Below are 25,127 nucleotides of genomic sequence, written 5' to 3'. Positions count from 1 at the left end.
TTTATCTGTAGAGAAACTGCCTCTCCCTGGAACCTGCGATCTATTATCATTTTATTGTCATAACTGTGCATCTTCAGAAAATGGCATCTCCCTGGTGCTGGCTGCCAATTATCATTTTTAGAGAGGAAGTGTGATAGATGCCAAACCATCACCTGATGATCGCCTGACATTCCTGGTGGGTAGTGGGAGGGGGGTCCCTCTCCTGCCCTGCTCATGCCTGACTACTTGTAACAATAAGACCAATTTGTTTGCAAAATAAATTTTGTTCTCATTGTACTTGCCATGGTTATTTGCATAAAGTGTAGCAAGCATAGTGATCAGCCATATAGACTCCTTTTAACCTGGCTTTGCTGGAACTTTTATAAGGAATTTTGGACTCAACGTTTTAAAATCCTCAAGGCCAGAAGCCGACCCAAGGATTTACCCTTAGACTTTGCTTATAATATCTGTACGAATTCTTCTCTTCTTGAGGTCCCCAAATGTTTTGGGGTTCCTGGGCCTATTTTTAATAGAAAGTGACATTCTTTACAAAGAAACCTTGTAAAGGAACCATTTAGAAAAGGTACTAACTAGGTCAGTCTTTCCAAGGGGATTTTTATTGGCTCCATAAACTCGACCTCAATTCCTCGATCTGGTCATATTTGAAAATATGCCATTCCAGTCAAAGCCTTGGTAAAATAATCAGTGTCTCCAATTGTGTCACAACTTTTCTAAGCTATAAATAGCTAGAAAGAAAATAGATTCTCTTGATTCTTCTTCAGAGTAGCAGCCTTCCCAATAAGATGTTGTCCAGTCCCCTTTGAAATGCCTTCCACAAACCAAGTGGCTCTTTGTCAGTCTGATGAGAGCTCTTTCTTGGGCACTATAGAATCCAGCAGCTTCTCAAACACTTCCATATTAGTCCTGAGGGAAAAAAGGGACAGTGAGTATCTCATCCTTAAATTCTTTGAGAAGCAAGATCCTATATAAGCCATTTCAATTTTTTCATGGAACTCTTTTGGGCACTGCTATTTTCATTAGCATAAGGGTAGCTTCAGTTAACATCCCATAGCAAGGTGTTAAATACCCCTCAAGTGGAAATTCTCTAGAGCAAAGTCCCAAAAGTTGTTATTGCAAGGTGCTCACAGGCATTTGCCATAAGCCCCTGTAAACGCTTCACAAAGCCTGTTAGATGGACAATTCGCCCCAACTCGTACTCCAGTTTCTACACTACAGTCTGTGGGCTTGGGCAATCTTACTTGTTCTCATTTAGCATGTCCAATTAATATTGCTCAAGGGCAGATTTACAAGCCTTCTGTTTTATAGTAGTAAGTAGAGAGAACATCCTTTCGTTATACATAATATTCATTCCCAGAAAGCATTTAGGTAATGGAGACACAACTATTTTATATTAGTCTGTTTAAACATTTCAAATTTCATAAGTATATCAACCCTTATATTTTTATGTTCTGGTCCCAGTAACTTCCCATTTCCACTCACAGACCATTTTACCCTTTCTTGTGTAAAAGGATTTGAGTTCCCAGGAGGGGGTTGGGCCAAAGGATTTGGATCCTTTTGTCAATCTTATCTTGAGGCAATTGTTAGTGTTCTCATTATAATCTTTTTCTTCTAATTTTATTTTTTCTCCAATCTGCAGTAAATAAAAAAAAATTGGTTTGGTTGAGATCCTTTAATGTCAGCAGACCAGCAGGGGACCTTTTTGGTCTGCCCAACTTTGGCTTTTGGCTTTGAGGATTTAAGGCCTTCGTTTTAACCACATCAATTTACATTTTATTCATCCCATTTCTTAATAACCATCTAAAAATTTCTACCCTGCTGGGATGAGTCCCATGACCTCTTCCTTTCCTTTTTCTCTTAATATCACCCCATTAATGTTTTTAAAACTTACTTTATTTTTTAAAATAACTATTTAAAATGTTTTACCTTCCTGGGATGAGTCCTTTGATTCTCATGTTCTTGTTACCTTTTGTTTTCCCCAAGTTCTTCTTGTTAATTAACCTAATGTTTCCATTAACATCTGTAAAGACCCACAAGGGGAAGTTGAGACAGAGAATTTGAGAAGCCTTTCTGAACTGTTATTCAGTTTAGCAGTAGTGATGAAACCAAAGGGGCCCCCTTTTCCATAGCACGTACCATGACCTGGGTAACAGGCCTATTCCCTGGGTGCGTATCCTGTTTATCCTAAAACTAATCTCCAATGGCTCGCATATAAAGCATATCAGCTGCTTTATCTGGGGTGCTGTTCTTGGCAATTTTAGAGGGAGTTGGATAGCCCCTCTTCTCAGAGTAAACAGAACTTACAGTGGTTTTATCTAGTCTGCCATGATGGCTGTTCCCTTGGAAATAACCTCCTAACAAAGTTTCCCCTTTCTCCAAATCCTTGCCAACGTTTGTTATTGCCTGTCTTTTGGATATAAGCCATTTGACCTGATGTGTGATGATATCTCATTGTAGTTTTGATTTGCATTTCTCTGATGATCAATGCTGTGGAGCACCTTTTCATATGTCTGTTTGCCATTTGTATGTCTTATTTTGAGAAATGTCTATTTAAATTATTTGCCCATTTTTTGGTTGGATTATTAGGTGATTTTCTATAAAGTTGTTTGAGCTCCTGATATATTCTGGTTATTCTGGTGTCCAGATCATATATATCTATTTGGAATTGTTCAGTATTGAGCTGTGGGTCCTGCATCAATGGAAACATACTCTTTCACTATAGCACTTAAAATCTAAGACATTGTTCCCAAATTAATTATGTTCACAATCCATTTTAGTAAAAGTTTATCAGTGAGCTGATGATACCCATCTACAAAATGGAACAATTCGTTCATATCATATCCTCTAATCTCAATAGTTACTTGGTTTTGCCCCTTCCCCACTTTGACTGCCTTCTTGGTAAGCACAGGTCTCAGAGGTACTTTCTTTTGTCCCTGGCATAATTTTCCCCTTTGTGAGTAGCTTTGAATCTAGTGAGCTGAACTCAGACAGATCCACATCTGAGGTTGGTCCAGCCTCAAGATGTACCCCAGCACTCTCTTTTACTTTTATTTTAGCTGTTATAGATAATAACCAAAGGATCGAATATTTTGCTTTTTGCTTATTAGTTTCTATCTCCTTATACATCCATTGAACCAATCCCCCAGGAGTTTGAGCCATCTCTAAACTCTATTGGTGACCGTTAGCTTTAATAACTGAATGCAGCACAGCTACAGCTCCATACTATGGGTGACTACGTGGCCACACAGGAATCAAATGTTTCTCATTCCACACCTTTTTATCTTTTCTCTTTCTATCTATTTAGTTTTATCTATACCTTTTTTTTTTCATTTTGAAACCTTTAAATAGCCTCCAAATTAGACAAAATTGCTTATTCTTTAAGCCAAAAAACATATCCTCATGTTTTTATAACTTTTACCAAAACAATCCTACTTTCTTTTAGCATTCCATATGTAGAATAGTTTTAATTATATATATTAACTACTATTCTAGCTCTTAGTCTCTAATTTCCAATGAGAAACCTGGGTTTAAATTTAACATAACATGTCTTTATCATTTTAAATAACTGAAAAGAATTTTGAAACTAGTTTTATTTACCAAAGATTATTAAAGTCATATGAACTAAAAGGTATTTGACCTAGCTTCTATTTTTCTAATGCAATATTTTATTTGAGCACTTATATTTTCTTTGAGCCAATTGATTAGGGCTCTTTCATATGTTTTTGTGGTGAAATATCACATACACATGACACATATACACTGACAGATGCAACGGTGAATCTATCAGTGATGGAACAGATGGAAGTGGATTTCATAAATTTATAGATTTTTTTATTTGTCAGTTTTCAAGGTTTCTTTCCTCATATTTTGTTAGTATATCCAAAGGATTTTGCTTTATTTTTGAAGCTTAGAATCTTTACTAGCTTGTGCTTTGCTGTTGATGGCTGTGTTAATTTTTTTTCCTTGTTACTCACAGTGTCCTAAAGTGTATATACATAAAATTTTCTTATTTTCAGAAAGGATTTATAAATAATCATTTTGAACATTGATTTTATGTTCCATTTATCTGATTCTCTTCTTCAGTGAGAGCAAATATGCACAAGTTGGCTCTCTTGCTTGTTTTCTATTAAATTTAAATTAAATTTAAATTAAAAATTTTCTGACACTGTTAATATTCATGTTTTTCTTACAAACATTTATCAATTCTCTTTTTTATATTCCTTGTTGTGTTTTCAACTGTTTACTTTTCTTTATGGTATTTCAAATATAAGGTGACTATTTTTTTCTTACTTTTTTTTAGTTTTTCTGGCTCATGTTTTATCTCATATCATTTTGTTATATCTTCTCTGACACCTTGTATCTTTGTTTTGAGATCCTATTTTAAAGATACAGTTGTTTAATGCATTAATTTAATTTACAGTAAAATAGTTATGTTACTTTTTACTTCACAGGATTTTTATTAGCATTATTTGCCTACTATTTGTATTTTATTTTAATATTTTTAAAAATTTTAGTGGGTACATAGTAGATGTATGTATTTATGGAGTCCATGAGATGCTTTGATACAGACATGCAATGTGAAATAAGCACATCATGGAGAATGGGGTATCCATCCCCTCAAGTATTTATCCTTTGAGTTACAAACGATCCAACTACATTCTTCAAATTATTTTAGAATAGACAATTACGTTATTATTGACTATAGTCACCCTATTGCACTATTAAATAGTAGGTCTTATTCATTCTTTCTATTTTTTGTACCTATTAACCATCCCCACCTCTACCCCTTCACCCCACTGTCCTTCTCAGCCTCTGATAACCATCCTTCTATGTCCATGAGTTCTATTGTTTTAATTTTTAGATTCCACAAATAAGTGGGAATGTGCAATGTTTGTCATTCTGTGCCTTGCTTATTTCACTTAACATAATAACCTCCAGTTCCATCAATGTTGTTGCAAAAGACAGAATTTCATTCTTTTTTATGACTGCATATTACTCCATTGTGTATATGTACCTCATTCTTTATCCATTAATCTGTTAATGGGCACTTAGGTTGCTTCCAAATCTTAGCTACTGTAAATAGTGCTCCAACAAATATAGAAGTGCAGATATCTCTTTGATATACTGATTTCTTGTCTTTTTAGTACATATCCATTAGTGGGATTGCTGGGTGATATGTTAGCTCAATTTTAGTCCTGTGTGGAAACTCCAAACTGTTAGTCAGTGGTTTTACCAATTACATTCCCACCAACAGTGTACAAAGTTTCCCTTTTCTCCAAATCCTTGCCAACATTTGTTATTGCCTGTCTTTTGGATATAAGCCATTTGACCTGGTGTGTGATATCTCATTGTAGTTTTGATTTGCATTTCTCTGATGATCAATGCTGTGGAGCAACTTTTCATATGTCTGTTTGCCATTTGTATGTCTTATTTTGAGAAATGTCTATTTAAATTATTTGCCCATTTTTTGGTTGGATTATTAGGTGATTTTCTATAAAGTTGTTTGAGCTCCTGATATATTCTGGTTATTATTCCCTTGTCAAATGGGTAGTTTGCAAATGTTTCCTTCCATGCTGTGGGCTGTCTCTACTTTTTAATTTAATTTAATTTAATTTAATTTAATTTTATTTCAATACATTTTTGGGAACAGTTGGCTTTTGGTTACATGGATAAGTTATTTAGTCGTAATTTCTGAAATTTTGGTGCACTTGTCACCTGTGCAGTGTACGCAGTACCCAATGTATGGTCTTTTATCACTCACCCCCTCCCACCCTTCCTCATGAGTCCCCAAAGTTCACTATATCATTTTGATGCCCTTGAGTTCTCATAGCTTAGCTCCCACTTGTAACTGAGAACATGCAATGTTTGGTTTTTCATTTTTTAGTTACTTCACTTAGAATAATGGTGTCCAGCTCTATCCAGGTTGATGCAAATGCCATTATTTTATTCCTTTCTGTGGCTGAGTATTATTTCATGGTGTGTATATACAACATTTTTTTATTCACTCATTGTTTGATGGGCATTTAGGTTGGTTCCATATTTTTGCAATTTTGAATTGTGCTGCTATAAACCTGCATGTGAAAGTGTCTTATTTATTCATAAAACAATAGAGAGTGGAAGAAATATTACCAAACTAAGTATATGACAAAAGACGAATATTCAGAATCTACAAGGAACTCGAACAAATCAGCAAGGATAAAGCAACTAATCCCATCAGAAAGTGAGCAAAGAACATGAATAAACAATTGTCAAAATATATTAGCAAACTTTGCATGTAACAGGGGACTAATATTCAGAATCTACAGGGAACTCAGACAATTTAGCAGGAAAAAAAAAAAAACAAATAATCCCATCAAAAAGTGGGCAAAAACATGAATAGACCATTCTCAAAAGAAGATATACAAATGGCCAGCAAACATGAAAAAATGGTCAAGATCACTAATTATCAGTGAATTGCAAATTAAAACCACAATGAGATAAAACCTTATTCCTGTATGAATGGCCATAATTTAAAAATGAAAAAAAAAATAGATGTTGGAATACATGTAGTGAAAAGGGAACATGTTTACACTGCTGACAGGAATGTAAACTAGTACAACTACTATGGAAAACAGTAGAGAGATTCCTTGAAGAACTAAATGTAGAACTACCATTTGATCCAGCAATTTCACTTTGTTGATTATATCTTTTGTTGTGCAGAAGGGTTTTAAATCGGTGTGATCTCATTTGTCCATGTTTGCTTTGGTTGCCTGTGCTTATGGGGTATTACTCAAGAAGTCTTTAGCAAGACCAATGTCCTAGAGATTTCCTCCAAGGTTTTCTTGTTGTAGTTTTATAGTTTTAGGTGTTAAAGTCTTTAATCTATTTTGATTTTATTTTTGTATGTGGCATGAGATAGTTGTCTAGTTTATCTCTTTTCCATATGAATATACAGTTTTCTGAGGTCTGTTTATTGAAGACTGCCTTTTTCCCAGTGTGTGTACCTGGCACTTTTGTCAAAAATGAGTTCACTATAGGAGTGTGGATTTGTTTCTGCTTTCCCTAGTCAGTTCCATTGGACAATGTATCTGTTTTTATGCTAGTACCATGCTGTTTTAGTGACTATAGCTCTGTAGTAAAATTTCAAGTCAGGTAATGTGATTACTACAGTTTTGTTCTTTTTGCATAACATAGCATTGGCTATTCCACATCTTTTGTGGTTCTGTGTATGTTGTAGGATAGTTTTTTTCTATTTCTGTTAAGAATGTCATTGGTATTTTGATAGGGATTGCATTGAATCTGTAGATTGCTTTGGTTGTCATGGACATTTTAACAGTATTAATTCTTCCAATTCATGAACATGCAATATTTTCAAGTTTTTGGTATTTGCTTCAATTTCTTTATCAGTGTTTTATAATTTTTTTATTATAAAGATCTCATTCTATGGTTAAGTCAATTCCTAGGTACTTAATTTTATGTGCAGCTGTTGTAAACGGGATTATATTTTTATTTATTTTTCAAATTGTTCAATGTTGGCATATAGAAATGCTACTGAATTTTGTATGTTGATTTTGTATTCTGCAGCTTTACTGAATTTGTTTATCAGTTCTAATTGCTTTCTTGTGGCGCCCTTAGGTTTTTCCAAATTTAAGATCATATCATCAGCAAACAAGAATCATTTAACTATTCCTTTCCAAATTGGATGCCCTTTATATCCTTCTCTTGTCTGATTTCTATAGCTGGGGCTTCCAGTTCTATGTTGAATAACAGTGGTGACAGTGGGCATACTTGCCATGTTCCAGATCTTAGAGGAAAGGCTTTCAGAATTTCCCCATTCTATATGATACTAGCTGTGGGTCCGTCATACATGGCTTTTATTATGGTGAGGTAGGTTCCTTCTATATCCAGTTTTTTTAGGCTTTTTGTCATGAAGGGATGTTGAATTTTATCAAGTGCTTTTTCAGCATCAATTTAAATAATCATATGGTTTTTATTCTTCGTTCTGTTTATATGATGTATTACATTGAATGTTTTGCATATGTTGAGGTGTCTCAAGGATAAATACCACTTGATCATAATGAATGATCCTTCTAATGTATTGTCTAAATTGGTTTGCTGGTATTTTGTTGAGGATTTTTGCATCAATATTCATCAAAGACATGGGCTTTTGGTTTTCTTTTGTTGATGTGTCTTTGTCTGCATTTAGTATCAGGCTAATACCAGCCTCATAGAATGAGTTTGAAAGTATTCCTTCGTCTTCTATTTTTAAATAGTGTAAGTAGGATCGGTATTAGTTCCTCTTTCAGTGTTTGGTAGAATTCAGCACTGAAGCCATCAGGTAGTGGGCTTTTCTTTACTGGAAGATATTTTTATTACAGCATCAGTCTCATTACTTTATTGGCCTGGTCAGATTTTGGATTTCTTCTGGGTTCAATCTTGTTAGATTTTATGTATTTAGAATTTTAACCTCATCTTCTAGATTGTCCAATGTATTGACATATAGTTGCTCATAGTAGCCACTAATAATCCTTTGAATTTCTGCAGTGATAGCTGCAATGTCTCCTTTTTCATTTCTGGTCTTATTTATCTGTATCTTCTCTATTTTTTCCCTTAGTTTGGCTAAAGATTGGTCCATTTTATTTAAATTTTCAAAAAAACAACTTTTTGTTTCATTGATTTTGTATTGGTTTTTTATTTCAATTTTTTAAAATTTGTGCTCCAATATTTATTACCTCTTTTGTTCTACTAATGTTGGGTAAGGGTTGCTCTTGCTTTTACAGTTCTTTAAGATGCACCATTAGATTGTTTAATGGAATTTTTTCTTTTTTTTTGATGTAGGCACTTATAGCTATAAACTTCCCTCTTGGTACTGCTTTTGCTGTATTCCACAGATTTTTAGTATGTTGTGTGTCCATTATCATTTGTTTTAAGAAATTCTTCAGTTTTCTTCTCACATTTTTTTATAGACTCACTGGTCATTCAGAAGCATATTGTTTAATCTTTATGTAATTGTTTAGCTTCCTGAATGTCTCATGTTACTAGTTTCTAGTTTTATTTCATTGTGGTCAGAGAAGATGCTTGATATTATTTCAATTTTTTAAATGTTTTAAGACTTGTTTTTTGACCTAAGATATGGTTCATCATTGAGAATGTTCCATGTGCTGAGAAGAATGTGTATTCTGTAGCCTTTGGATGAAACGTTCTGTTAATATATATTAGATTTTTTTGTTCTATAGTGCAGATTAACTCTGAGGTTTCCATTTTGGTTTTCTGTCTGGAAGATCTGTCAAATGCTGAAAGTGGGGTATTGAAGTCTCCAGCTATTATAGTATTGTGGCCTATTTCTCTTTTTAATATTTCTCTCTCTTTAACAATTTTCTTTATATATCTGTCCAGTGTTGGGTGCATATATATTTAAAATTAGATCCTCTTGCTGAATTGACCCATTTATCATTACATAATGATTTTTGTCTCTTCTAGTAGTTTGTCTCTTAAAATCTCTTTTGTCTGTTATAAGTATAGTAACTCCTGCTCTTTTTTGATTTCCATTGGCATGGAATATCTTTCTTCTTCCCTTTATTTTGAGTCTATGTGTATCTTCATTGGCGAGGGTGCTTCTTGCAGGCCACAGGTATATGGGTCTTATTTTTTCATCCATTCAGCCAGTCTATGTCTTTTGATTGGAGACTTTATATTTCCAGATGATTTCTTATTGTTCATTAATGTTCTTTTATTTTTGACTGAAGTACTCCCTTTAGCATTTCTGGTAGAATGGGTCTGGTATTGATGAAATCCCTCAACTTTTGTTGTGTGGAAAAGTCTGTATTTCTCTTTTGTGCTTGGAGGATATTTTCACCGGGTATACTATTCTAGGGTGAAAGGTTCTTTTGTTGTTGTTGTTTGTTTGTTTTTACTTCAGCACTTTAAATATGCCATGCCACTCTCTTCTGGCCTATAAGGTTTCCATTGAAAAGTCTGCTGCCCAATGTATTGGAGGTGCGTTGTATGTTATTTGTTTCTTCTCTCTTGTTGCTTTTAGGATTCTTTCTTTATCCTTGACCTTTGGAAGTTAGATTATTAAATACCTTGAGGTAGTCTTCTTTGGGAAAAATCTGTTTGGTATTCTATAGCCTTCTTGTACTTGAACATTGATAGCTTTCTCTAGCTTTGGGAAGTTTTCTGTCATCCTTTTGAATAAACCTTCTAGCCTTTCTCTTTCTTTATCTCCTCTTTCATACCAATTATGCTTGGATTTTCCCTTTTGAGGCTGTTTTCTAAATCCTATAGATGTGCTTCCTTGTTTTTTATTCTTTTTACTTTTGTCTACTCTGACTGTGTATTCTCAAATAGCCTGTCTTCAAGCTCACTAATTCTTCTCCTGCTTGAGCCATTCTGCTATTAAAGTTCTCTGATGCATTCTTCAGCATGCCAATTGCATTTTTCAGTTCCAGAATTTCTGCTTGATTCTTTTTAATTATTTGAATCCCTTTGTTAAATTTGTATGATAGAATTCTGAATTCCTTCTGTTTGTTATCTTGAATTTCTTTGAGTTTCTGCAACACAGCTATTTTGAATTCTCTGGCTTTTTGGTCATATATCTCTGTTTCTCCAGGATTGCTCAATGGTGTGTTATTTAGTTCCTTTGGTGAGGCCATGTTTTCCTGGATGGTGTTGATGCTAATGGATGTTCTTCAGTTTCTGGACATTGAAGAGTGAGGTATTTATTGTAGTCTTCACCGTCTGGCCTTATTGTAGCCATTATTCTTGAGAAGACTTTCCAGATATTTGAAAGGACTTGGTTGTTGTAATCTACACTGTTTCTGCTTTAGGGAGCACACTGAGCCCAGCAACACTGTGGTTCTTACAGACTCATAGAGGTAACTTCTTGATGGTGTTTGACAATATCTAGAAGAATTCTCTGGATTACCAGGCAGAGACTTTTGTTCTCTTCTTACTTTCTCCAAAACAAGCAGAGTCTCTCTCTGTGTTCTGAGTCACTGAAAGCTGGGGGTGGAGTGATACAAGCACTCCTGTGGCCACTTCACTTATGACTGTGCTGGGTTAGACTGAACTCAGCACAGCACTGGGTCTTGTCCAAGGCCTGCTGTGACCACTCCCTGGCTACTGCCTGTATTTGTTCAAGGCTCTGGGCCTCTACAGTCAACAGGTGGCAAAGCCAGCCAGGCCTGTTGTGCTTCCATTCAGGGCAATGAGGTCCCCCATTCCCCTGGTAGGTCCAGAAGTGCTGTTCCGGGAGTCAGGGAATAGAGTAAAAAACCTGAGAAGTCTACCTGGTGATCTATTATTGTACTGTGGCTGAGCTGGCACTCAATTACAAGAAGCGGTCCTGCCTTCTATTTCTCTGCTTTCCAGGGGGAGAGGAGGCTTACCCCATAGCTACCACCACCCTTGGCCAAGAGGAGTACTGCCAGAATACCACTGAAGTTGCCTTAAGGCCTACGGTCTCTTAAGTTGGCTAGTGGTGAATGCTGCCTAGCCTGGGCAGTGGGCTCCCCTCTGACCCAGGGCAGGTCCAGAAATGCCATCTAAGAGTCAAATCCTGGAATCAGGGACCCCAAGATCCCACTTGGTGCTCTACCTGCCTGTAGCAGTGTTGGTACCTGAGGTGTAAGGCCTTTACTTTTTTCTCTGCTTTTCTCAAGCAGAAGGAGTTTTTCCCCATAGCCACCACATCTGATAATGTGCTGAGTCTCACCTGAAGCCAGCTAGTCTCAGAGGCTCACCAAGGCCCTCAATATAGTACTGGGGTATAACTGCTGGTTATATAGGACACAAAGGCACTGCATTTAGCAGGTGATGAATGCTGCAAGGACTGAGTCCTTTCCTTCAAGACAGTTGGTTCCTTTCTGGCCCAGTGTGTATCTAGAAATGTTATCTGAAAGCTAGGGCCTGGAACAGGGGCATCATGATTCTGACCAGTGCCTTATCCTGCTGTGACCGGGCTGTTATCCTAGGTGCAAGACAAAATTCTCACCACTCTTCCCTCTACTCTCCTCAGGCAGAAAAAAGGGGTGTCTTTTGGAGCTGTCAGCTGTGCAGCTTGGGTTTAGGGGAGGGGTGATATCAGCACTCCCTTTACTGCCTCTGCTGTCATCTCAGTAGATTGCTGCTCTCTTAGTCCACTGGCTCTGTACCTATTTCAGTGCTAGCATCTGCATAAGAGCTGCAGTTCTTGTGGCCTAGACTGCCTTTCACATTTATCTAGAGACCCTGAACACTTTAGCCTGCATTGGGAAGGCTTGCGGGTCCCAAGTTCTGGCAGTTGCAGTGATTTCCCTCTGGCTAGGGCTGGTTTAAGTGCTCCCTCTGTGGGTGGGTGCCAGCTGAGATGGGTCCAGGTTCCTTTCTGCTCTAACAGAACTGCACAGAGTTTAATGTCTCCCAATTGCTGTGCTCTCTCTTCGCCAGTGCCTAGAGAGGCTTTCCACAGCTCACAGCTGCTGCGAGCAGTGGTGGGGGGGTGGTTTTGGATATTCAGGACTGTTTTTTATATCTCTTCAGTGCCTCTTTTAGCGATATGAAGTTAAAACTAGGTACTGTGAGTACTCACCTCATTTTGGGGTCTTATGAAGGTGGCCTTTTCCGTGTAAATGCTTGTGAAATTGGTGTCTTTGAAGGGAGGACAATTGGTGGAGCTTTCTATTCTGCCATCTTGCTTCACCTATTCCTGCCTATCATTTGTTTTTTCCTGTTACTATTTTTATAGCTGCCTTATGGTGTGTTTATATATATCTGCTGCTGGTTCCTGATTGGTGATTACTTATCTTGGAGTAAACTAAGTCTTCATAGACCAGAAATTGATAGGCGTTTATATGGAGGAGGGGCTAGAGAAGTGATCATTTGTTTATGAAGTAGTGTCGTATGGGAGGTATTTAACATTAACATTTTACTTCTCTGCAACTAACCATAGACTTCTTGTCGTTTAATGTTTCAATCTGTTTGGCTTCTGTTTATGCCTAATTGAATACAGGGAGTACCGAAAAGTACTCTTTGAATGACTATGTTTGCCTTTCTAAACAACAGAATTTGCTTTTGCCCTTCAGGAAATGTCACACATGTTGGTAATTTTAACTCTGTCTCTTTGATATTCATAACGACTGACTTTCTTTCTAGCTGTATTTCTAGGAGTCTTCTGAGTTTCTCTGCGTTGGCAGCCCTTTCTGACATACTGTGGCATGAAGTTATGGAACTCTTGTAATTTTACTACAATTAACAGGAACTTTTTGTGGAATCTTTTTATGGGATGATTTTTGAATACAGTGAGAATCACTTTCTTTATTCCTTTTTCAAATTTGAAGTCTAGAAGACTCCACACAATTTACATTTTGAAACTTACACCTTAGTGAGCCCATTTACCCTCTCCAGTTTAAAGTAATTATTTTCTCTTCCTATATCTATAATAATAAATATTAAATAACTAATTTAAATTAAGAGAGTCTTGATATGTTTCTAATGTTTATATTTTTAAGATGCTATAAACCATTTTTCAAATATTTTTCCTTCTGGTAAGAGTTTTGGCTATATTATTAAACTTCTAGTTTACCTATGTATTCTTGATTCATTAAGAGATATGTAGTTTTACAAAGTATATTTGACCTTTTTATCATTGTAGATGATTTTGCAATATCAACTACAAACACTGCTTTATTTTCCTGCTTAGTACTGTCACATAGAATTTTAAAATATCTGTCATCTACAGGTTTATAATGAACTCTGTGTGCTAAACACTGTGTCAAATCAGTTCATTAGTAGCTTGACCAATTGCTTTCTCTTTTCATTGTTTCTTTCCATCACTGCTGCCAGCTGTGGCCCAGTTCCAAAATTTCATCTAACATAGCTGTGAATAGTGAGATAGATTTTTAAAATATTAAAGATTTTTCTTTGATACTTTAGACATAATCCATCTGCCAGTAACTCTTTATGGACTGGCCTTCCTATAAGACTGAAGATGCATGTGTGAATAGAGATATAGACAGATAATTAGATACTTATTGATATAGATAAATAGAATGATATGCATGTATGTGCAAACATGAAGACAAAACTCACACCTATAAGCAATCACCACCTTATAAAGTAATTAGTTTCTAAGGACATTGTTTACTTTAGTAATTGAAATGTAGAATTACTTTTCCTATATAAAAATAATATAGTTTCCGAGGTTAGATAACAAAAATCCATATAATCTATATAACTCAGCAATGAATTAAAGCAATTGAGACCACCACTAGATGGAATGGGTTATGGATTATTTTAAAAATAAAAAAATCTTTAAATGTTTTATGTCCAAAGAGCTTCATCAAGGTGTTGTTTATAAAAGATACAAGCAAGAATGCCAAAGTGAATTAAATACATCTGTATGTAGCCCTCAAATTGTTCATACAAAGTTCCCGATAAACTGGGGAAATGTTTATTATAATAACTTTAAAGGAAATAATTGCAGAACACAAAAGCACGTAGTAGTGGTGGTGGTGGTGGTACTGGTGATGGTGTTATTAGTAGTACCAGTGGTAACAGCAGCTAAGTATTCATTGAGTTCTTACTCAAAGCCAGGCATGGATCATTTCATTTAATCTTCACGATTACATGCAGCAGTAGATGATATTTTTCTAATCTTATGGATGAGAAGAATAAAGCACAGAGAGCTTAAATGACTTGTCGAAAAGTCACACAGCTAGGGAGTGAAAAGCAAAAAGAAATGTGAATCCAATCTATTTCATCAAAATGCAAAAAATATGTACAGAAAATATGTGTATGTAAATTGATATAGCAGTAATTAAAAAGCTAAGTAGCTGTCCTTGTTTAATGGCACTACCTATGATTTTGCATTTTTTTCTTTTTCTAAGTTTTACATACTTTTATATTCAATATAAATATATTTATATTTGGAAAAGGAGGTTTAAGAATAATGGTTGTCAAGCAGCTATATGAAAAGAAAAACACAATTATCAAGGGGTTAATTTGTACTACAGGTAGTATAACTAGTTTATAAAATTATGAAATATGCTACGTTCGTACCAATTGGAAAAGAATTCTGAATTCAATGAGGTTGAAGCAGCTTAGCAATCATTAGCATGCATGCTTTTGTAAGTGTGTATAACAAATTTATAAACAGAAGCTTTTAAATAGCATAACAGGATTATATTTAAATATTTACCAAATATGACAGTTTCACAAAGGTTTCATGAGTTAAAATGTCTTTCACACACATTCTATTTACAGTGACCACATTGTGTGTATAATTATGTCGTCACTTATGTGACTTAATCTCATGAAAAAATAAAACATGAGCTTGAGAATTTAGTTTATAACTTTTATATAAGATTTCAATAGAGTGGCCAGTTTGGACTCAACATTGGTACAAGATATGATAGATATTTATATTTGTAAAGTATTATTTTCCTATGATACCAAACAAACACAAAAGGTTGCTGCTCTGGAGTTGAAGACTGCAATGCTGGGAGATCTATGTACCAGGCTATGATTTGAAAAACTGTATTCCTTTTCCACAACATTCTCATATAAGTGTTGATCCAGAGGACATACAGTATGTTTGACTTGCCTTCTTGTTTAAAATGAGGAGAGGTAGGAAGAATCCAGACATACCCTCACAAACGTGACTTATGTGGTACTAGAAGGCTGGAGGAAAAAAGGAGTATGTTCTGAATATTACATTTATGAGTTGGCTTGGATGTCATCCAAAATCATTGAAAAGAGCTAACAGACCTACATGCCAAATCCCAGAACCATGTTCAAGTTGTTTAGCAAAGACTTCAGACTGAGAATCAATGTTACAAACAGCTACAACTGCCAGCAGCTTTGAGAATAACTTGAAAACATGACATTTTGGATTTTTGAAATATTTTTATGGCAATAGAAATGGGTAAAACACATATTTATGTCATCCACCACTTTATCTTATGTCAGTAATTACTGGCTTGGGCTTCTGAGGTGTCTCTATCAACCCTTTGAAAATAAAGTTAGAAGTGAAGCATGCTATGGGTGAGCAAAACTTTTGTCTCATTTAAAAAAATTTTTACAAAAGAACTGGTAGTTATTTTTGCAACTTTTATTTTAGATTCAGGGGGTATATGTTTAAGTTTGTTAAATGATAATATTGTTTGATGCTGAGGTTTGGAGAACAAATGATCCCATCATCCAGGTAGTGAGCATAGTACCCAATAGGTAGTTTTTCAGCTCTTTTCTCCCTTCTTTCCTCTCCCCTCTAATAGTTCACAGTGTCTATTATTCCCATCTTTATATCCATGAAAATCCAATGGTTAGCTCCCACTTGTAAGTGAGAACATACAGTATTTGGTTTTCTGTTCTTGTGTTAATTTGCTTAGGATAATGACCTCTAGTCGCATCCATGTTGCTGCAAAGGGCATGATTTCATTCTTGTTGAGGCTGTATAATATTCCCTGGTGTATATGTACAGCATTTTCTTTATCCAATCCCCATTTATGGCCACTAAAATTGAGTCCATGTCTTTGCTATTGAGATGAAAATATATAAGTGTATGTGTCTTTTTGGTAGAATAATTTATTTTCCCTCTGGTATACACCCAGTGATGAGATTGCTGGGTCGAATGGTCGTTCTGTTTTAAAGTTCTTTGAGAAATCACCAAAATGTTTTCCACAATGGTTGAACTAATGCACATTCCTAACAGTGTATAAGCATTTCTCTTTTCTGCAGGCTGGCTAGCAACTGTTATTTTTTTGACTTTTTAATAATAGCCATTCTGGCTGGTGTGAGATGTTATCTCATTTCGATTTATATTTCCCTGATGATTAATGATGTTGAGCATTTTTAAATTTTCATTAGCCACTTGCACGTCTTCTTCTGAGAAATGTCTGTTCATGTGTTTGCCCACTTTTTATAGGGTTATTTGTTCTTTGCCTGTGGAGTTATTTAAGTTTCTTATAGAGTCTGGATATTAGACCTTTGTCAAATGCATAGTTTGCAAATATTGTCTCCCATTCTGTAGGTTGTCTGTTTACTCTGTTGATCATTTACTTTGCTTTGCAGAAGCTCTTTAGCTTAGTTAGCTAAACATCTCTCAGTTAGCTAAAGAGCTTCTGAACAGCAAATTTGTCAATTTTTGTTTTTGTTGTGATCGCTTTTGAGGATTTAGCCATAAACGCTTTGCCAAGTTGATGCTGAGAAGAGTATTTCCTTGGGTTTCTTCTAGGATTTGTTATAGTTTGAGGTCTTACATTTACGTCTTTAATTTATCTTCGGTTAATTTTTATAGTGAAAGGTAGAGTCCCAGTTTCATTCTTCTACATATGGTTAGACAGCTATCCCAGCACCACTTATTGAATAGGGAGTCCTTCCCCATTGCTAATTTTGATCAAGTTTTTCAGAGATGATTGTAGGTGTGCACCTTTATTTCTGAGTACTCTATTCTGTTCCACTAGTATATGCATCTGTTTTTATAGCAGTACCATGCTGTTTTTGTTACTGTAGACTAATAATATCATTTGAAGTCAGATAACATGATGCCTCTGGCTGTGTTCTTTTTGCTTAGGATTGTTTTGGCTATTTAGGCTATTTTTTTGGTTCCATATGAATTTAGAATTGTTTTTCTAAATCTGTAAAAAAAATGATGTTGGTAGTTTGATAGGAGTAGCACTTACTCTATAGATTGCTTTGGGCAATATGGCTATTTTAATGATACTGATTCTTCCAATCTTTGATCATGGAGTGTTTTTCCATTTGTTTGTGTCATTTCTAATTTTCACCAATGTTTTGTAGTTCTTCTTGTACAGGTCTTTTACCACCTTGGTAAAATGCGTTCCTAGGTATATTATTTGTTTTGTGGCTATTGTAAATGGGGTTGTCTTCTTGATTTGGCTATCAGTTTGAACACTTGTTGGTGTATAGAAATGCTACTGATTTTCATGCATTGCAAAAACTAAATTTTTTCTTGTGAATTGCTTCTAACTCGTTTTCAGTGACTTCTAACTAAATATTTACTTTTGAGATGATTGTAGACTCACTTGCAGTGATATGAAATAATACAGGAAGGTCTCGTGTTTGTTTAATCAGTTTCTCCCCATGGCAACACCTTCATTACTATATCACAACTAGGATATTGACATTGAAATAGTCAAGATCCAGAACAATTCCATTGTCACGAAGATCCCGTGAGTGTCATTATTATGGCTACACCCACTTTTCTGCAACTCACCTTGCCCAATACCCAGAACCCTCTAATCTGTTCTCCATTTCTATAATCTTATCATTTCCAATCACTTTAAAAATTATGTATATTGAATTCTCCCTCCTATCTTTCAACACTTTTTTGTCATTAATTTTTACTCAGAAAATTTTTGACTCTGGCTTTAATATATCTTCATCTCTTTCCTAAGTTAATAAATGTCAAGAAAATGACCTAAACCAAGTTTAGGTAGAATTATCAGAAGTTTAGAAGTCATTCATCCAATTACTATTTATTATCGTATGCAGGATACTGTTCTATGCATAAGGAAACTTGATGAATAAGATGGACAAGGTCCCAGTCCACCTATAACTTGTATTCTAATGGGGAGAAACACACAATGAACAAATTTTTTAAAAAGATAAAATACACAAGTTTTAAACCCATTCCTGTACATTTTTCTCATTTATCTACATATACTCAAGAGGAAACCAATCTGCTAGATTGTACACTCCATGAAAGCGGACACTTTATTTCTCATGTTTACTTTTTTATCCCCAGCACTCAGTACAATACTGAGCACATAGTAGATGGTTATTTATTCAAGCAATATTTATGGAGCCTATAATGTGGCCCCAGGCACAGTTGTAGGCATTGAGATTATAGCAAGAACCAGACAAAACTCTGTGTTCTCACACAGTTTATGTAAATACTAAAGCTAGTTGGCAGAAAATAAGTTTTTAATAACCTGACACTATTACCATTGCTATTATCATTGCTTTCACTATTATTAAAATTACTGCAACTGATTCATAAATGTAAATGCTGTAGTAACTTTCTGAACATGAGAACAAATATGCAAGAAAATCCAGTGTAAAATTGCACAAAGGTTAATGTTAATATTATATACCCTTTCTTCCTAAACCACAAAAGATGTTTCAACTTTCCTCTGGGTGAGCAGTGTTCTAGAGATCCTTTCCAAAACTGATACATCTAGCTAACTTTCACCCGGATATTTATTCTGAACACACCATAGAAGTTCAGGTAGTCATTCAAAAGCAGGGAAATGGTATTACTAATAATATCAAATAGCTAGTTTTGTGGAAAACAAAACAAAAACAACTTTGGCTTATGGTGCATCATTGTTTCCAGTAAATTATACATTCTATTTGTTTTTGGTAGACAATATGTTTTTTTGCATATCAAAATATCTCCTTAGTTGACATGTGGACTAGACTGTTCAGGATTGGGCTGAGTACAAAGAGCACTTGCCAAGAATATCTGATTTATACAGAGAAAAGCAAGTTGTCACCCATTATCAACATGCATAAAGAGAGCTCCATAGGTGATTTGGGGCTGCTCGCTCCTGTTTTGATGAAATGAGAATGCTTTCATCTACTATACCTCCAGCTCCAGGAATGATGTGTAATATTATTTAGTACATATGACTACTCTTATTTGAGGCTTTTCTCTCTTGACCTTGCTTATCTTCTCCTGTCTGTTTGGGCATTGGTGGTTTGCAGAAAGCATTTGTTGATTATTTTCCTCTCTTTTTAACTTATTTTTCTTTGCTGGGAAGAGTAAGATTTGAGGATCAAATAAAATCTCAGAGGAAGTTTAGGATTTCTTTTTTTCTTTTTTGACTGAAAGGCCCTTCAAAGCAGAACCCAGGCTGATGGGATGACATTTCTAACTTCAAATTTCTTGTGGTTTATTCAATATAGATGTAAATTTAACATTCTCTGGTCCTTAAAGGACAAACACACCAGAGAAGATAAAACCAAACCAAAAATAGCTGTGAGAAACAAACATGTGGAAACGTCTGATACTAGTAGCATGCTTTTCCGTCACCATTACCACTATTCTAATCTTGGCACATGCAATCTAATACCTAAGACCATCTCAAAAACCTCTTACTGGAATTGCCACTGCCTCTCAAGAGCCTCCTCCCTCCCCACTCTATCTTCACTTCATCTTATACAATTGGCCTAAAATTATTTTCCTAAAACACTTTCACCACTTCCATCATGTTACTATAAATCTAAATCATGTTACTATAAAAATCTAAAACAAAGCAAACAAATCGCTACCTCAGCTATTCAGAATTATGAGTCTGGATTAGAGTACTGGATTATTTATTTTTGAAGCTCCTAGGTCATTCTGAAGTGCAGGCAAGACTGAGGAATTGCTGGACTTCAACCCAAAGCCCAAAGTCATTAACTTTACATCCAAGCTCAATTTAATCTAGCCTTAAAGCTATTACATTTACCTGAAAATATATATTTAAACTAAATAAACTTCATTAATTTTTGTATTTTCTAATTGATTCAAGTGTGAACTAGATTTTTCTATCGCTTATTCAAAACAAGTGAATTTTAAATGCAGATCTAACTTTGACACAGAGAGACTATGAAATGCTCAACTTTCAGTTTTCCAGCTACATAATTCTAAAAGGCAGCTGCTTTTCTCATTTCTTTGAGTGCTAGAAGGCCTCTGGCTATAGCCCCATATATGACATAAAAGAATGGAAGCAATGCAATAAATGATATTGTTGCAAGTAAAGCCTTCATTATTGGGCTACTTTAAGACATAATATCTGCTAAAATCTGCGTCTACTTTGAGTATGTGTAATTGTTTATTCCAAATACAGGAAAATAAGGCTTATGATGAAAGCTTAATTGCATTAAACACGAATATAGGTAACTCGTTTTGTTGCATGAGTAGTCTTAAGGAAGACTCAAGCTGTTGAGTGGAGTAAGTTATTCAAAATATTGATGACTTGGAGAGAGCAAACTATCTTATTTTATTCAAAGTTGTGCTAATTAATAAACTTTCTGAGTAGTAAAGGCTGATGATATCAGAAGGTTTTGATGTTTAACAAACCGATGCTGTTTGTTTGTTCTCTTTGAAATCCCAGGCCTTTGCTGAGGACTGAATTATCAATGGTTTATATTTTTAAAATTTCATATCACTTTAACAGACATGATTTCCTAGTAGCTCATCCACACTCACATAAAGTATCATGCGTGTTTATACTAAATATTGAAGCTAAGCAACTGTGTAATTGGGAATTTTTCTGAATATGTAATGTGTACCTCTGATCCTCAACAGTAAAATGGATACAGGATTGGTTATTTGTTGCTATGTAAAAGTTACCCCAAACCATAGTAGTATAAAACAATCAGCATTTATCATATCACACATTTTATGGGTTAGGAATTTGGGAGCAGCTTAGCTGTGTGATTTTGGCTCAAGATTCCTCATGAAAAGCTGACCAACTCTCCTGGTGTTCCTGGGACTGAAGGAGTTACAACAATGTGGGCTTTCAGTTTTAAAATTGGGATATTCCTTGCTAAACTGGAAAAAGTTGGTCATGCAAACTGGATGCCTGGAATGCAGGAGTTTCAGTGCTAAAACACAAGAAAGTCCTGAGCAAATTGAGGCAAGCTGTTCACTTCACTCTTGAGATTGAAGTCAAGATAAAGGTTGAGGCTACAGTCATCTGCAGGCTTGACTGGGCCTGCAGGATCCATTTTCATACACAATCACATAGTAATTGGCAAGAGTCCTCAGTACTTTATCACCTGGGCTTCTCCTAAGGGAAACTTGACTGTCCTCGTGCCATGACAGTTAACTTACCCCAGAATGAATGTTCAGAGACAGAAATAACAAAGAAGAAGTCACAATGCTTTTTTTTTTTTTAACCTGACCTCAGATGTGTCATTTCTGTTTTACTTTATTCATTATTAGTGAATCACTAAATCTAGATTATGCACAAGGGGAGAAGAATTGAACTCCATCTCTTATAGGAACAAATATCAAAGAATTTGTGGACATATTTTAAAACTGCCATACTAATGATGGTGCCTAATTGTAGTTTGTTGTCAGTAGTAAATGAATTAATAAATGTAAAGACTTTAGAACTGTATTAGGTACAGGTATAAAACAGTTTACTAGTGTTTGATAATTTTCTGCCTTCCCTCAAATAAAAAAAATAAGCTTTGTCTAACTCATGAAAACCATCCTGATTTTTTTAAATAAATCAATTACTCAGAAATTTGGCTTTAAAAATGTATTAGAAGCTAGAGTTAATGAACGACAGTTAAAATGCAAATTCAAATTATATATAAAGCTAACTGAAAAAAATGTTATTTATAAGAAATGTTGATGGCCATTTATACTTCTTTTTTTTGTTTGGTTTTTAGTTTGTTTTTTTTCTTCAACTTTTTAAAATTCTGGGGTACATGTGCAGGATGTGCAGGTTTGTTATATAAGTAATGGTGTGCCAGGGTGGTTTGCTGCACAGATGAACCTATCACACAGGCATTAAGCCCAGCATCCATTAGCTATTCTTCCTGATGGTCTTCCTTCCCCAGCCCCAGTGAACAGGCTCCAGTGTGTGCTGTTCCCTGCCGTGTGTCCATATATTCTCATTGTTGAGCTCCAACTTATAAGTGAGAACATGTGGTGTTTGACTTTCTGTTCCTGCGTTAGTTTGCTGAGGATAATGGCTTCCAGCTCTATACATGTCCCTGCAAAGGACATGATCTTGTTCCTTTTTATGCCTGCATAATATTCCATGGTGTATATGTACCATATTTTCTTTATCCACTCTATCTTTGATGGGCATTTGGATTGATTTCATGTCTTTGCTATTGTGAATACTGTTGGAATGAACACGCACATGCGTGTATCTTTATAACAGAATAATTTATATTCTTTGGGTATATACCAAGTAATGGGATTGCTGGGTCAAATGGTATTTCTGCCTCTAGGTCTTCGAGGAATCACCACACTGTCTTTCACAATGGTTGAACTGATTTACACTCCCACCAACAGTGTAAAAGTGTTCCTTTTTCTCTGCAATCTCAACAGCATCTGCTGTTTCTTGGCTTTTTAATAATTGCCTTTCTGACTGACATAGCATGGTATCTCATTGTGGTTTTGATTTGCTTTTCTCTGATGATCAGTTATGTTGAGTTTTTTTCATGTTTGTTGGCCTTATGAATGTCTTCTAAGAAGTGACTATTTATGCTGTTGGTCCACTTTTTAATGTTTTTTTTTTCTTGTAAATTTCCTTAAGTTTCTTGTAGACTCTGGATATTAGACCTTTGTCAGATGGATAGATAGAAAAAAAAAATTCTCCCATTCTGTAGGTTCACTCTGATGATAGTTTATTTTGCTCTGCACAAGCTCTTTAGTTCAATGAGATCCCACTTATCAATTTTTGCTTTTGTTTCTATTGCTTTTGGCATATTCGTCGTAAAATCTTTGCCATTGCCTATGTCCTGAATGGTATTGTCTAGATTTTCTGCTAGGATTTTATAGTTTTGGGTTTAAGTCTTTCATTCATATTGAGTTAATTTTTATGTAAGGGGTAAGGAACAGGTGCAGTTTTAATTTTCTGCACATGGCTAGCCAGTTCTCCCAGCACCATTTATTAAATAGGGAACCCTTACCCCATTGCTTGTTTTTGTCAGGTTTGTTGAAGATCAGATGGTTGTAGGTGTGTGGTCTTATTTCTGAGTTCTCTATTCTATTTCATTGGTCTATATGTATGTTTTGTACTAGTACCATTTTGTTTTCGTTACTATAGCCTTGTAGTGTAGTTTGAAGTAAGGTATTATGATGCCTCCAGCATTGTTATTTTTGCTTAGGATTGTCTTAGCTATGCAGGCTCTTTTTAAATTCCACATGAATTTTAAAACAGTTTCTCCTAATTCTGTGAAGAATGTCAATGGTAGTTTAATAGTTAATTTAAATAGCATTAAATCTGTAAATTACTTTAGGCATTATGGCCATTTTCACAATATTGATTCTTCCTACCCATGAGCATGGAATATTTTTCCATTTGTTTGTGTCTTCTGATTGCTTTGAGCAGTAGTTTGTAGTTCTCCTTGAAGAGTTCCTTCACTTCCTTTGTTAGCTGTATTCCGAGATATTTTTTTCTCTCTATAGAAATTGTGAATGGCAGTTCATTCATAATTTGGCTCTCTGCTTGCCTCTCGTTGGTGTATAGAAAGGCTAGTGATTTTTGCACACTAATTTTGTATCCTGAGACTTTCCGAAATTTGCATATCAGCTCAAGATACTTTGGGGCTGAGACAATGGGGTTTTCTAGATACAGGATTATGTCAACTGCAAACAAAGATAAGTTGACTTCCTCTCTTCCTATTCGAATACCCTTTCTCTCTTTCTCTTGGCCAATTGCCCTGGCCAGATCTTCCAATACTATGTTGAATAGGAGTGGAGAGAGAGGGCCCCCTTTTCTGTGTCAATTTTCAGAAGGAATGCTTCCAACTTTTGCCCATTCAGTATACTATTGACTGTGGGTTTGTCATATATGGCTCTTATTATTTTAAGGTGTATTCCTTCAATACCTGGTTTATTAAGAGTTTTTAACATAAAGAGATATTGAATTTTATTGAAGCTCTTTTCTGCATCTATTGAGATAATCATGTGATTTTTCTTTAGTTCTGTTTATGTGATGAATTACATTTATTGATTTGCATGTGTTGAACCAACCTTGCATCCTGTGGATGAAGCCACCTTGATCATGGCAGATAAGCTTTTTGATGTGCTGCTGGAATTGGTTTGTCAGTATTGTATTGAGGGTTTTTGCATTTATGTTCATCAAGGATGTTGGCCTGAGATTTTCGTTTTTTGTTGTATTCCTGCCAACTTCTGACATCAGGATACTGCTGGTCTCATAAAAATAATTTAAGGAGGAGTCCATCCTTTTCAATTGTTTGGAATAATTTCAGTAAAAATTGTACCAGCTCTTCTTTGTACCTCTTGTAGAATTCAGCTGTGAATCCATCTGATCCTGGGCTTTTTTGGGTTGTTGGTAGGATATTTATTACTGCCTCCATTTCAGAATTTGTTATTGATCTATTCAGGGGTTCAATTTCTTTCTCATTCAGTTTTGAGAGGGTGCATGTTCTGAGGAGTTTATCCAACTCTTCTA

Source organism: Nomascus leucogenys, chromosome X, assembly GCF_006542625.1.
Source record: "Nomascus leucogenys isolate Asia chromosome X, Asia_NLE_v1, whole genome shotgun sequence".
Lineage (NCBI taxonomy): Eukaryota > Metazoa > Chordata > Mammalia > Primates > Hylobatidae > Nomascus > Nomascus leucogenys.
This window is presented reverse-complemented; position numbering follows the sequence as displayed.